The following is a 16,968-nucleotide window of genomic DNA, read 5'->3' as shown; positions in this document are numbered from 1 at the left end:
GTCCATCATCGTCCTTGACAGTATACTGGTGATCTTTGTAGCCCTTTGCCAGAAGCCAATCAATAAAGGATTTGTGAAAAACGGTTAACATGTCATCTGAAACGTAAAACAAGCACGATACGGTTTCATTAATTTTGTTGATGATGTCTTTCGTTTCGCGACAATCTGGAGCTAAACCAAAAGCCTGAGCGACAAAAGTGAGGGGAAGAGATTCTACGGAAGCAACCAGCATTGCCAAAATTTTCAACACATCGAACTTTTCATGTTTTATGTCGCTAAGCTCGTCTTCAAGACGTTTAAAATATCGTTCGTAAACAGAATTCAGTCCTTCTGGGAGAAACTCCATGACGTCATTGTTTGTTACCTTCTCAAGATCATAGCGAGCCCTTAGCCCATATTGAAAATGATATGCATAGAGAAATGAGCCTTGGCATTTGGCAACAAAAATGGAAAGTAAACTAATAGTTTTATTTCCCCCAAAATGGTAAAGATATGGATGATCCTCATAGAAATCATCGCTCATCTCACTTTTATCCACTTTCCTGCCGACTAAACTTGGAAAACGTTCTTTAAAATAAAGTTCAAGATCTGAGTTATTGTTGTCATCAACATTCGCAATGTTCGTCTTTTGATCGTCTGTTAGTCTTAGATCAGCAACGGAAATCTCTGGCCTGCTCGTCACCAAGATTTTTATGTACTCGGGAAGATAAGGAAAATATTCAGCAATCAAATGCGTAATTTCATTCTTATTATCTGCAGCACTTTCATCCAAGCCATCGATCACGACTAAACGCGGCTCTTTTATTTCCAATTCATCTAAGGGATTTTGCAAATATATTCGAAATGCATCTTTCAGATTTTGAACTTGATGAGGTCGCTTCAACTGATCAAGAAGCTTCTCTTTAAAACCAGGGACATTCTCACACATCTGACTTGCGAGAGACTGCAGCATCACCATAGGATCTCTTAGGTTTGAATCACTGAAATCACAAAAGTGGCAAGCAGCCAGCTTTCCATTCTTCTCAAAATCTTTACAGATTTTAGCGGCAAACACGCTTTTACCAAATCCTGGCCCAGCTGTTATTAACTTTATTCTCGAATCGCTGTCACACTTTTGAAACCACTCGTCAACGTTCCTTAACAACCACTTTCTTGTTCCAGGAAGGAAAAAATTCACTTTTCTTCGAATTTTACCCATAAAATTATGATTAGCAAGTTTTCGCAATAAATCTTCATCACTTTCCATGCGGGATTTTTTTTCAGGATTGGGGTCCCCGGGTATTGATAGCGTATGTTTAGCCAATGAATGGCGGATTTCAATTACTGCTTCGCGCGTTTTATTTACTACATCGCGCGTTTCATTTAGTGCATCGCGCGATTCATTTAGTCCAACGCGCGTTTCTTCAGCCACTTGTGTTAAATGATTTACAGAACATTCAATTTTTCTAAGTTTTCTAATACACTCATCTTCTCGCAGTTTCCAATCTTCAAACATTTGCAGATATATTTTTTCTTCGGGTCCTAGAGGACATTTTTCTAAATCGTCGACATCGCTTTGTGAAATTCCTAATTCTACCAATGCCTGGGCAATTTTCTTCCATAAAGATTGAAATGTTGAATTACCAACTCTGGCTGTTGTTACATGTGCAATAACTTCATTTCTGTAACACTTAATTCTTGTGATATTCGCCTGCGTTGATCTATCAGTATCTGGAGGCATTACACTCCATCCTGTTGATGGAAAACCACAAATGTTCCGGAATAGAACTGTAAGCAATGTGACATCAAAGGTTTTGGAATCTGGCGGGTTGCCAGACGGAGGAAACAGTAAATCCCACTGGGAATTATTAATAACTCGAGGTTTTAACTTTTGAAGAGATGTTTTGTTTGCAGCGATTACTCCGGGTAGACTAACAGGTGGATGGATGGTATCAAATGTATTTCTCAAAGCCTCAGTTCCTTTGTTAACTAAAAGTCTACTTAGTCTTGTAAAATTTGCTTTTTCTTGCAGTTCGTCAGAAGCCATGACATTAGACACGGTTAATTACTGTAACAAAATGGTTGTATTTTTATATAGGCTACACCGAGAAGTCCCAAGGATTCTTGTTAAACGAAGGGATTTCTTGGGAAAAAAATTTTGTGAAGAGACATATGTTTCAGGAGTAACGTTTCTGACTTGCTACCACCTATATGACAAACTCACATGAACTTAATTTTAGAATTTCCATAAACATTCCGTTTGTCTTATTTGTGTGTGTAAATGAGATTTTTCTTGACATTATCAATTTTGAAAGCATGTTCTCATTTATAGACATGGTATGAGCTAAATGTATTTTGATGTCAAATAATTTATGAAAATATCTCGTGTATTTAAGAACTATTGCTACTCGACTTTTTCATTTCCGATTGTAAACTGTCGTTCTTTAGTCTTTTATAAATTCCATTTAGTTCGAGCGATAAAAGCTGTTTCAGCAAACTCTCGATCATTTATTTTTACAAATAACACTCCATAAAACATTTCTCTTCTCAGACTGTTGGCTGTGCCTCCTAAGCATGTAACCACCAGTTAAGCTGGATTATTATATTTTCGTAAGTCTATACAGTGCTATTAGGCGCTAAGGAATCGAGTCTATTAAAATAAAACTGTATTGATCGATCCTTAGTCTCAGAACAACTAATCTGCCTTATTTGCTGTTTAGTGTTTGATTATTGTCAGGTTTTAGTCCCTGAGCCTCGCAATCGTGTTATGAATTATTTCTATATTGGTTACCAGTTCATTTAACATGACGTCACAGCTCTGTACTGTGCCACTCAATAGAATACAATGGACACTCATACTGTTCATATTCGAAGGTAACCAACACTGACACAAACGTACCTTCTCAAATCTTCAAAGCGATGATTCCACTACATGGTCAAAATTCTCAGGACGGATAACGGACAGATGGTATGAAAGGTGGATTTAAAACCTAGAAAGAACAAATTCTGATTTTAACTTTAACCCACCCAATCAGCGGCTAGAATGTCATGTGAGTGTCACGTGGGATGCGTATTTATAATGGTAATTGCACTGAGTGGAGTGCTCATGCGTCATTACAAAAATCGCACGACCACGAAGCGGGAGACCATATTTATATTTCAGATCGTATACAAACCCCCAATTTTGTTTGATAGAATAAATATTATTATTACTGTTTACTAAAACAAATCACTTCGCAGCCCTAAAGCGGAAATACACATGATTTTCGCCAAAAAATAAAAAGTAGGTATCAGAATAAAAAGTAGGTATAAGAATGTATCTATAATCTATAGCAAACATTTTAATAACTAGTTTAACTGTGGTTATATAAAAACTAACTATACATTAAGTTCGTCATAGAATAAAAACATTAAAATTTAGCAAACTTTGATCATTCTTAATTCTAAGATTTGATATAATATAAGTTTTCTTAAATCAGTTGCCGTTGCATCTTGGAATCATGAAACAGTTTTGATTTTAAGGTTGTAAGTTTGTGGATATTTCGCAGATAAATTATATAACGTGGAAAACCCACTCATCTCATTATTTCTCATTCTCCCAAACTCCCACGCGTGTTTCTATAACTGCATACATCACAGAAACATCACAGAACTTTACTCCCCTATTTATAACCAACATCATCTGTTTCAGCCTCGTATCGTGGCCATTTAAGGAGACAAAACTAAATGAATACCGACATTTTTCCATCAATTAGCGACATTTTATAATAAGATTCATAACTTCTTATCAACCGAGCGCGAGGTCTTTACCGAGAAATATCGGACCAAGGTCTTTTTGAACAGACCGAGCTCGAAGAGCGAAGTTTGTACAAAAATATCGAGGTCCGATAATTCTCGGTAAATACCGAGGAAGCGAGGTTAAAGGGTATTAAAAATAAATTTTTTTATGCTTGCAATCAGGTAAATTTGACCTCCTGATTACGAATATGGTATTATTTTTTACCAAAACTGTTTAGTTCTCGAGTTATTTTATGGTAAACATTCAGTCCATCCGCCATCTTAGACCGATTTTCAAAAAAATTATCTTTTGGTAACTTGACACTTGTGACGTCAGGTGCAGGGTAGATCAAAACAACATATACAGTAGGAGGCAAAAGTTTGAGTCCAGTGACTGTATTTCTTTGTTTCAGCAGCATATATTAATATTCTACAGAAAACCTTACCGATAAGTGAACTAGAAAAAAGTAAACAAGTAAACAGAAAAATACATGCTGTACAACAACTATGAGATGTTATGATATTCATTTTTACGTATTTTAATGTGCAAACATGCATTTACATGTCATTGCTTAGTTCCCTCTTTTTTGCTCTTGAAATGACCTTTATTCTTGCTCGCATAGATTCCATAGGTTTTTTAATGTCACACGTTCAATACCTTGCCAGCATTCGTTGACCACTTGCCTCAAGTCAGCCTGGCTGGCGGGTCTGTGCCTCGCCCTCTTCCGGTTAAAACGGTTCTACAAGTGCTCCATAGGTTTTAGATCTGGAATATGAGGTGGAAAGCCATGACAACGAGATCACCAGAATGAGTTTGCTTCTAAACGATTTCTGGCACATAGAAGATGTGCATGTGCTTAGGGTGATTATCATGTAGTTAGACGTGCGATCATCTTTGTACCAGATGAAATTCCATGTCCTTGAAGAATTGGATGATACTTTTCTTTAATTAGGATCCTATTATATCTTTCAATATTGCCAAACCGAGCATGACCAAAGCAGCTAAAAGTTTGCTTGAGTAGGATTTAGTTTCTTCGAACCTCTCCAAGGTTAGTTGCATACCACCTTTTTAAATTCTCACTTCTTCTGCGATCTTACGAGGAAAGAATCCTTCAATACTTAATGGAACTATTTGTCCTTGTGCACCATCACTTTGCCCTTTTTCCTACCCATCTTGGGCAGTGTAAAGGAATGAGAACTTTATTTTGTTATAATTTAGATCATTAGGACCAAAACAGTGTGCAATTAATATAGTTTACAGTACTGAAACACTAGCACGCATGTCTTAACTCCAATACGCTGCCAGGATTTAATACTGGAATTCTACAACGACTGGACTCAAACTTTTGCCTCCTACTGTATATTTTATACGCGCATATAGCCATTTCGAACTTCTAGTGAAGTATTTAGCACTTTTCGATTTCAAAAATGGAAAGTATCCACGATAACCAAGTAGAAGAGGTATTACCCTATCAATTTGAACCCGAACCGGGCTTGAATGCAAACAATAGCAGCGAGGATAGCGACTCAGATGAGAGTCAATAATCAGACGAGGAAGTCGACCATGCGTTTGAGGTTGAAAATGCCTGGCGTCTTCACAGTCTCAGTTGGTGTAAATGTGGGCATTGCACGTTAAAATCAAAGGCCATAGAATCGTTTTGTTGCCATGAAAAAGCATTGGAGTACGAGGAGTATGATGCGCTCTTAACAGAGGCTGAAGCGCAAGGGGAAAAATGCTCGACAACGCATAGCGACTTCAAAGCAAACATGCTGTCGGAAGGTGTCTTGAAAGTAGACGTTTGCCGCTATCTTGAGGACAACTGGCCTCTGGATGACGACGATTTGGGCAGAATGCACAAACTGTATAGACTTGTTGCATACCAACGATGTTCGCGCTGGGTATTTCAAATTTTGGGGAAAAAGAACAGAAGACCGCTTCCAGCGTGTGTTTACACGACCATTCGAGATCGATTTTCGTCTCATGATGGCGTCTACACTCATTTTAAATACGCAAAAAAGTCGAAACGGTAAGTTTTTCCGGCAATCTGGCCAAGTAAACTAGAGTGTGCACATTCAATGAAGCACGATTGAAAATTTAATTTAAAGTCAGTTTTATTATCACGTTTACATGAATTCGGTCGATTATTTACACCACATAAATATCATGTTTCTTATACTCGCGATTTTTACACTTTTCCACTTTACAAGTACATTCGGTGTGACACATTTGATCTGTACCCCTGCAATCACATTTTCTGGTTGCACATTTTCCCTTACAAGCGCATGATACCTTTGCTGACTCACTCTCTGTACTTGCAGGTAAAGCTGGCTTGCTGAAGCGAGATTTGCGATTGGCCACCACTAGCTCCTTGGATGGACGTTCTTTCCCTTCAAGATATTGCTCAAGCAGCTCAACAAGTGATTTCGGTTCAACAGGTAGAAATTTGATGGCATGGACCTTAGCATTCTTTAGTGTATTGTATTCACTTCTAAGTTGAACAGCTTCCTTTAAAATTAGATCCACATATGCTAAAAAATGGATTAGGAAATGTTATTTTTGTTAGCTCTACTGTAATTTATCTTAGTTTTTGGAAAGAGAGATTAGTTACAGAATGAAACTGTCTACTTTTTAAAACGTTTACAGTTTTAGTAAACTATTTCTTACCATATGTTGGCTTTTCCTTCAATGGTTTGGCAACTGCTTTTTCTCCTTTGAATGCTTTTGGATAAGCAATTGCCCATCGAAGATTGCCATCTGCTGTTGTAGCTTGTTTTCTACTGCTGTTCTCATTGTAATGCAGATTTGCACAGTACAATCTTTCAAAAGATGCAAATATATCACTTTTATTTACTGCAGTATTGCAAATTATACTATATTGTCATTTACCTTGCACTCAGGGAATGGTATGAATGATAGGTGTTCTTAGAAGCAAGAACATTGTCCACTGCATGCTTGGCCTCCAATCCAGATGTCTGGTGATACTGGGATAACTTTTGAATTGCTGTAATCAGCCGAGGTCTTGTTAGCATCTCAGTTAACTTCTTGTAAGCAGCAGATCCTTAATAAGATGAATAAATGTAAAATATTAAGAATAAATGTAAAATATTAAATGGTGTATTAAGGTCTAGATTGATTTCATAATTAATTAAAATGAATATTAGTAAACCTTGTTTCAGCCATTTTCTTTCTATTGGGCCATGAAGACATTCAGTAAACACCTTATGCCCTTCATGTTTGTGAATGTTTACAATATGGTTGAGTAGACTGCGCCATTTTTCCTCTCGTTCATCAGCAGTTGTACTTGAGTTCCCAACCCAGTAGAAATGGTTAACAATGGACTGTCAAGTATGAAATAAAACAAAGTACCGTATATTACTTCACATTCAGGTGTAATAAAACTTGTAACTAGTAAAAAATTACTCACGCCAATCCATGGTTTAATTGATTTAAATTTTCTTTTTTTTACAAGCTTTGTCAATTTTTTCTTTTCTCCTATAAACATTAGTTATTGAATGGTTATTCTGATTGTATTTAACTACAATATCAAATGAAAAGGTCTCTCATTGGCCATATAAGATGAAACCTGGATATGACGGTCTGTCACCAGTTTTGTCACGCAAATATTGTTTTCTTCCAAAAATTTCATTTGCCGTTTCAAGGACTCCAGCTCCATCGCGTTTGAGTTTTTCACCTCTGTTGACTGATGAAACATTGAAATTAATGTATCAATAAGTTTGCAAAAGATACAAATTGTAACAACATTGTTTACATGGGCTGGTTATAAAAATTACAAGTAAATTTAGTGACCCTTTTACCTTGATAACTTGTGTATCTAAAATGATGTTTCGAACTATGTCTAATGTGCTGCCAGAACCCAAAAGACCACTGTGCCCGGGGCTATCAACACGCATATCAGACGCCACAACAATCGAATCTCCCTTAATTTCATCTAGTCTCGACAATTGTTCTTTTTGCCAAACCTTGTACACGGTTGGGATAACGTAATATTTTAAAATATTTGATAATTCCCGCTGTCTTACGTTTAGGATCTTTAGCGCCGAGAATAGCCGTAGCACTTTAGATGACTCCATCCCAGTAGCAAGAACTCCCGATGCCAAAAGTGAAATACGGGCATGCCATTTACTGTGGGACCAGTCATCAATTCGAAATGGTGGTTGCTTTTCCTTGTACAACAGCTACTTATTTTACAGGACGACCCTCGTTGGCTTTCCACTGTCACCGTGCATTTTGAACCACATAGTCTGCATACCCCGAAAGCTTCTAAAACTGCGTCCTCAAAAACGACAAACTTTATCTGTTCTTGTGGGGGTTTCCCATTTTGCAACACAACCCGTGTTTTGGGGTAAACTTCCTCGCAAGTGTCGTCGCTTTCGCTTGTAGTCTCCTCGCTTGGTGAGTAGTCATGTTCTGCCGACTCTTCACTTGCACTGCTTTCCTCGTCAATTTCGTTCTCACTGACACTGTGCTTTTTGCTTGTTTCAAAGGCAGTACAGGAGTCCTCTGTTGGCTCTGGGAGTTGTAAATATTCTAATGGGGATCCTGTCTCTGATATGCGAAATGACTGTAGAAAACTTGACGTAGCATCGATGAGGGTTTGTGTTTTTACCGACCTTGTCTTTGGTTTGATTGCGGTCGTCTGGGTGTATTTGTTTCTTTGAAACGCGTGGGAAGGTTCGGGCGTATTTGCACTGCTGGGAATTGTATTTCCCTCTACTTCCTCGAGGATAGTGTCGGCGTCTAATAATTGTTCATATTCAACTATTTCTCCGGAATCTTCTTCAGGACTCGCTTTCTCTTCAGACTTTATAAGATCCGCAACGCTCTTTAAAAAATAATATTCACTTGAAAATAAGCAACTTTGCAGCTATTGACACTGACACAAAGCAATTTTGAATTTTCCAACATGAACATTAAAATAACGTACCTTTTTTCGTTGTCTTCTTACAGTGAAATCCCTTGTCCTACTACTAGTCATGGCTGGATTTTCTAGGAATTCAGTGCCTTGCGCGCCGTCCGGAAACCAATAATATGCGCAAAGTTATTCGGTGACAAGGCGCTACATAAGAAAAGCGCGAGCAAATATGTTTGATTTATAGACGGACTTAACTTTCATTGTTTTTTGGCGTAACCCACTTTCATGTTACACACTGTTTGAAAGAGCATATTATTTCCAAGTAAATACGGAGATTTGAAGAAATTCCATAAAATTGAGGCTGAGAAAATTGCGATGTATTAAGACATGCCTGAGCATTATTGATAAATTAAGAAACGCGTACAAACTACCAAATCTATCAAATTAATAAGCATTTACTAATAATCGTTGCTTCATAACGGCAAACGAAAATGTCGTGATGAGTGGACTGGTACCGTGTGACGCAGCTTAAGTGGAAGGCAGCCTTAAAAAGCCAGGCAATAAAAAAGTGATTGGAAGAGAACCACATTTTTTCAAATTGTTTTGACATTGCTGAAATTCCTGGGAGATAATTAGAAATGTTGGGAGTCCGAATTGCCTGAATGCCTACCACTATATAACCATGCATTATGCACTTTCTTTCCTTATCTTACTTGTAACAGTTCTTTCTAGCAGTGCACAGCCTCTAACCAGCACAATATTCCATAGTTCGGAAAAGCTTTTCAATAGTTAAATTAAAACCATCAAATCCTTCATATCTTGGAATGGTTATCCGAATAATGTTATATACTTTACGCTAAATAAACTCAAAACTAAGTATTTTCCAAATTCCACTTCCGTTGTCAATGCGGTTATCATGAAGCGGATGATAATTTATTGCCCAAAATCTGGATCCGTATACCTTATCTCGGTAGTCGGGGCGATTTTCTGCTTAAATCCTGTCTCAATAAAATACAAAGATTTTTTTGCAAACCGGTGAAATTCGTCACTATTTACGACACTAAAAGGTTGTCTTATTTTGTTTCCAACAAAGACAAACTTCCTCCTTTATCTCGTAGCAATTTAGTATACGAAGTCGCTTCATTGGCATGAAGGAAAGGTGCCTTTCTGTACGTTTGAAAGAGCATTCTATATGTCAGCCTTGTCAGGCAGTAAGAACACTTCGGACCATACATTTACGAACCAGATGCCGATGATATGCTGAAAAGCTATCGCGAAATGGAGCAATCGTGCAACGATCATGCCATCGAAACTACAACGAAGTGTAATATAAGGGAAATTGTTGTATATGCACACAAGGGTTTTGCACGTGATGGACACACGGAAAGGACAACACTTTGCACTTTGCACTTTGCACTATGAACAATGCACAATGAACAATGCACAATAACGCACTATAGTTGTAGAGTATAAAATATCACGGGTTGCACTATTGTAAGGAGAAGGTTGATGACTTGGTCTAGGGCACGATAACCAAATAAATATACAAGAAAAGGAAGTGTATTAGTAATATCTGAGCTGTCCCTCATACGGCCCCGACGATCCCGCGGAATAAATTACATAGAAAAAGGGGTCGTTTAACATTGGTGGAGGATGCCGGCGCCCTTATAAACGAAAAAAAAAACAAACAAACGAGTGAGCTGAGAAACGAATAAATCATAGAGGACCACGCTTTCAAGGAAAAGGTATACGAGCCCGAGCGAAGAAAACGGAGATAGAGGTATGAGACATTAAGCTATGCCTAATATTCAGTGAACCTCGTTGGACCACGCACATTGCGATATTCGTGTCAGTCAATTCTTTTTTCCTTATTTTTGCCTGCGCAAATTAAGACCGAGTAGTCCTAGAGTTTATGTTGTATTTTCTTGTTATTTTTTACGTTATTTTTGTTAATCGTGTTTGTGTGCGCGCGGTCTAGACAGTGTCTGCTTTGTGACACGGCTATCAAATTACAAAATTCACTGTGTCTTTTTCGGGCCCTACAACGCGCTCCTGCAGCCAAAAGCTTGCTGATCCGACACAAAGCAATCCATCGGGAAATTTAAGGGATTGTCTCAACATGACCGACACGGAAAAGATACCAGAACTATTAAAGACACTACAAAACACTATTACGACCGACCAACAGTACCGTGAAGAACTAAAACATAACACAGACGCAAATAATCGTCATTACGAGGATCTACTAAGATTACATCAACAACAACAATCTCAAATAGCAACGCTAGTATCGCAAAATAGTTTTCATCTAGGGAATGCACTCCAGCCAACACCCTTCCACGGTAAACAAACAGATGATTTAACCGCATTTCTAAGCCATTTTGAGCGCTATTCAGAATTTTGTGGGTGGGACTCCAAACAGCGTTTAAAAGCCTTGCCCCTGTATTTACAAGGCAATGCCGGATCTTGGTACGCAAGCTGCCCTGACCAGTTTTCAACTTATGAAAGTCTTGTCGGTGCTTTGAAAAGCCAGTTCAGCAATCCAGCATCATTGTGGCTGTGGCGTCAACAACTTTGTTCAAGAACGCAAGGCGAAACCGAAACAGTGGCAAACTATGCCTCAGATATAAGACGTCTTTGTAAGCGTATAGGATTACAGGACATAGATGGCACGCAATATTTCATCCAAGGCCTCCGATCAGACCTAAAAACCCATGTAATTTTGGGTCAACCTAAAACACTGGCCGAGGCAGAAAATTTAGCCAACCTGAAAGAAACCGTTTCTATAGCTACGCCAAATCAGGCACAACAAAAGTTAGAAATGCAGTTGCAGTCCTTAATAAGAAGTGTTGAAGCGTTAAAAACGGCACCGGTCACACAGCAACCACATGTTGCAGCTTATAACTACAATCAAAACACGAAACACAATCCGTATAATCCTGAGGGGTACTCGAACCCACACCACAGACAGCCTCCGCCTAATACAGATACGATTTCAAGACTTGTTAGAGAAGAAGTCCGCAGGCAAACCCGATTTTTACTGCCAAACAACCGCCCTGCGAACTCAGGAATCCCATCTAGTCGCAATCGTCGCACTACAGATGGCCTACCTATCTGTAACAAGTGTGAAAAAGTTGGCCATATAGCCCGCAGCTGCAGACTGACAGGAGCCCCGCAACAATATCCACGCCCTAGGGGACCTTCCTATGATCCACGACTTCCTCCTGCCGGCAATCCTGTGCATCAATATAACTCACAGATCCGTCCAGATGCTCCCGCATTTAATTATCAACCACGGCACACTAGTAGCAATCCATTCCAGCCACATTCGGGAAACTAATTGCGGCTTCTCTATACCGGGACGATAGAGAGGCAAAGTGTTTAGGGCAAATGAATGAATTTAAATGTCTCGTAAAGGAACAAAATGATAATGTTAATAAACCTTTTACTGAAAATATTGATACCCCTGTTGCCGCGCTAGTTAATTTAGAAGTCGACAAAGATAATCAGACAAGTGTCTCAAAGCCTACAGTGAGCAATGACAATATAACAACCGTACACCCAGATCTTGTGGATATTGATTTTAATTTATGTGTAGACGAAACTAACGACATAACGTGTAAGGAAAAGATTCAAGCAAGCCAATCAAAAATAAATTGTGCTACATTACCAGTAACAGATACAGATAAGTCTAAGGTGACCGAGTCACAGTGTATAAATATACCACAGCATGTTGAAATTGGTGTTAGCGAACCATGTTTTTCTGCGCGTTGTACAGACAATGTACCAGTCTGTAATGATTTAATTGATTTGTCACGCGAAATAAATAAAGAAACGAGTAAAGAACCAAGTGTTGTTGTTTTGAATTCTGACCTGGAAGGCCTGTCATATCCTGTCCCATCAACATTTGTGCATGCTGCTACTTCTATTGCATTTGAGCTCCGCAATAATTGTCCATTTGTCCAAGGCCGTGTAAGTAGCATACCGACATCTTTTTTATGTGACACTGGGGCATCTGTCACCACAATTAGTGACACATTATTTAACAAAATCCCTAATAACAAGAACATGACTAGAAATAAAGTGTTGCCACATGCCATCAAAACTGTCAGTGGTGAAAATATGCCAATCAAAGGTGTGGCATTAGTCCCTTTTCAAATAGGCGAATACAACTACACATTTTATGCATATATTATCGAAAACTTAACTTATGATGCAATTCTTGGGTCTGATTTCCTTAGTCATTACCATTCTGTAATAGATTTCGACAACCACTTGCTCGAATTATTACCACCTAATGAGAACTCACCGCCTGACCCAGGATTGACTATTAACTGCTCGGTACATGCACATACAACATGTATTTTACCACCAAACACTGAATCTGTCATTCCAGCAATACTAAAAGGTGACCTAAATATCTCACCAGCCGGTTTAATAGGTATCATTGAGTCAAACCCCACACTCGCAGAACGGTATCAAGTTTGCGGTGCAGCAGCACTTGTCCAAGTAACGGAAGAGTCTACAGTTCCCTTTCGCATCATGAATCCAACATCACAGCCGGTAACTATTTATCGCTGCACTAACATTGGTCAGTTCTCTTCATATGACGCACAACTAGTTATCTCTGTTATAAAAACCAACAATGTACCAGCCGATAAGTCCAAACGTACTAGCCTGCTATTGGAGTCAATCGATATTAGTACTTCCGATCTCGATGATAACCAACAAGTACAACTGAATCAGCTGTTGCACGATAATCATGACGTATTTGCACTCAATGATGATGAGCTAAGCCAAACATCACTAGTCGAGCACCATATTGACACTGGTAACTCGCAACCCATCTATCGCCAACCATATCGCGTGTCTCCCACTGTAAGAAATAATATCGCTAACCATGTGCAAAAAATGCTTGATCAAGGTATTATCCAGCCCTCGGTAAGCCCATGGGCGGCCCCAGTGGTTTTAGTTCAAAAGAAGGACGGCACTCAACGTTTTTGTGTAGACTATCGACAGTTAAATAAAATCACGCGGCGCGATTCACACCCAATTCCCCATGTTCAAGACACTCTTGATTGTTTGCATGGTACGTCATATTTTTCATGTCTTGACCTGCGATCAGGTTATTGGCAAGTCGAAATGGACGACGAATCGAAACCAAAGACAGCTTTCGCGACACACAGCGGACTATACGAATTTCGCAGAATGCCTTTTGGGTTAGCCAATGCTCCGTCAACGTTTCAACGCCTAATGCATGCTGTTTTACGTGGTCTCCAATACCAAATTTGCTTGGTATATTTAGATGACATCATAATCTACTCGCGCTCTTTCGATGATCATTTAAACCACCTCAATGATGTCTTTAGTAGGCTCCGTTCAGCGAATATCAAACTCAAGCCTAGCAAGTGCTCATTTGCGCGTTCTAGTATCGAATATCTTGGACATGTTGTCACCCGTGATGGTATCCGACCGGACTCCAGTAAGATTTCGGCAGTGGAAAACTTTCCAGTCCCTCGATGCGTTCGTGACGTCAGAAGTTTTCTAGGTTTAGCCAACTACTACCGTAGATTCATAAAAAATTTTGCATTAATAGCATCGCCACTCAATAAACTCACACATAAAAATGAACGGTTTTATTGGGACGAGTCTTGCGACAAAGCGTTTCGCACTTTAAAATCATCTCTTACCTCAGCACCCATTCTGGCTTACCCTGATTTCTCTCTACCATTCGAGTTGAACACCGACGCTTCTTCGACCGGTATTGGTTTTGCCCTATGCCAAACCCAAAATGGCCAAAGTCGTGCTATCGCATATGGCGGTCGTGATTTAAACCCAGCCGAACGTAACTACAGTACGACCGAACGAGAAGCTCTAGCAATCGTGGAGGGAATTAAGAAATTTCGAAATTACCTTCATGATCAGAAATTCGTGATTCATACAGATCATCACGCCCTTCGTTGGTTAATGTCAATCAAGGATCCGAGTGGTAGACTTGCACGCTGGTCTTTATTGCTACAACAATACGATTTTACCATCGAGTATAAATCCGGCAAACAGAATTTAGATGCGGATGCTCTTTCTCGTCGTCCTTATGGTGTTCACCTTCACGTTAGCGCATACGATTTACCCGGTGTACCAACTGACCGTATTCGTGAAATGCAACGCCAAGATCCTGAACTCTCCGATCTTATCACCTTTTTGGAAACGGACGAACTACCACCTAGCGACAACAGAGCTCGCTCGCTTGTACTCTATGGCGACAAGTTCTACTTGGATGACAATGGTCTGTTATTTTCCCTTTGGACACCCAACAAACGTACCCAACGTGATATATGTTCCCAACTCGTAATTCCAGACGCTCTAAAACATGAAATTTTGGTTTGGGCTCACGACGACGTAACCGCTGGTCACCTTGGTACCCACAAGACATATGGCAAAATTCGTTCTCGTTATTATTGGCGCAACATGTTCCGGGATACTGACAGATGGTGCAAGAGTTGCGTAGATTGCGCAATGAAGAAATCGCCTCGCAACAGACATAAAGCTCCTCTTCTGCCAATTCCTGTCGAAAACGCCTTTGATCGCGTTGCAGTAGATTGCTTGGGCCCTTTTCCACCTTCCAATGCGGGAAATCGCTATGTTGTTGTCTTCACGGAATATCTTACTCGATGGCCTGAGGCGTTTGCTGTCCCAAGTATAGATGCTCCTACTATTGCTCGTCTTCTAGTTAATCACGTTGTCCTCACACATGGCGCCCCCCGAACATTGTTATCAGATCGTGGGACTAACTTTATGTCAGCGCTTGTTCGATCCGTCTGTGAACTTCTCAATACCAAGAAAGTCAACACCACGGCGTATCACCCACAAACGGACGGCCTTGTTGAACGATTCAATCATACACTTTGCCAATCGGTATCAATGTATGTCAGTCGTGACCAGAAAGACTGGGACAACCACCTACCAGCGATACTCTTTGGGTTTCGAGTTAGCCCACATGAAACCACCGGAGATAGTCCATTTTATTTACTTTACGGTCGTGAACCGAGACTTCCTGTCGATGTTTCTCTTCTTCCTCCGTCCAACGTAACCGATTCTGTCAACGAACACAGAGCTCGCATAGTCCAAACCATAGAAGAAGCCCATGCTATTGCTCGCACGAACATCCAGCGCACACAGCAAGCCATGAAAGACCGCTATGATCGCTCAGCTCGCGAACCCAAATTTATGCTTGGAGATCGAGTATGGGTATATACGCCAAAAACAAAGAAAGGTCTTTCACGCAAATTAATGCACCATTGGCATGGACCGTTTCGTATTGTAGAAAAATGCTCGCCGGTTCACTTCAAATTGCGAACGTGCGATAATCGCCTTGTATCCATTACCGTCCACACAAACAGGATGAAGCCTTACCATGCATGACGCAAATTTACGTCCCCACACTCCTCCGCATATCGAACCCCCAGATGATCTACCCATTCCTGAAGAAGAACTACCTAATGAGGCGCTCGAAGACGACGAACTGGTTCGCAAACCCAGTACCACGGACCAATCCGTCCCCACAGGCACATCGGACGCATTAGACGATTCACAAACATATAACATCGAACGTATAATCAAAGAGCGCAAGCGCAAGGGTAAGAAACAATTTTTGGTGAAATGGGAAGGATACAGCCCCAAACATAACTCTTGGGTAGACGAGCATGATATTATACATACTGACAGCAACGAAACAAACTCTCAGTAACCCCACATGACATGACAATACGCGCTTTGATAGCTCTGGAATAGTTCCTACGTTCACTTGGGACGTCAATAATGTCCTGATGAGATGCTTTGTACCGGTTCTCTCTCCTGGATGGGTCCCTTTTCACTTTAACATTGTCTTCATGTATAAGCGTGACACAAAGCTGGAAACTGATGTACTGTGTTGTTACGTCAAATAACACTGAAATGTTCACGATGTATATAATTCACACTCAATCAATAAGTTGCTAATAGAATAAGACCTTATTGCCTGTTCAGTTTTGTTTTGTAATGTGTTTGTTGTTAACGTTTTGTTTCACATAAATGTTTTATCTGTGTTTGTGACTCCCTGACACGAACCAGGCATTGCACGTTCCCTGTGGTCTCAACAACCGTTCACTGTTTTATTGGGTAAGTCATATTGTCAATTACCTCAACTCTGAAGAGGAAAAGAAAGAGAGAGACAAAGACGCTATATTGAAAGCGATGAACACTGCTGTTGGATTGACATGATTGACAGAAGTAAAGACAGAAGTTAAGAAATCGATGACAATGATAATTATGGGCAATTCACCCGAACTGTATCATTAAT

This window comes from Dendronephthya gigantea, unplaced genomic scaffold (assembly GCF_004324835.1).
Source record: "Dendronephthya gigantea isolate DGI-Jeju-01 unplaced genomic scaffold, DenGig_1.0 000109F, whole genome shotgun sequence".
Lineage (NCBI taxonomy): Eukaryota > Metazoa > Cnidaria > Anthozoa > Malacalcyonacea > Nephtheidae > Dendronephthya > Dendronephthya gigantea.
Note: the sequence above shows the minus strand (reverse complement) of the source record.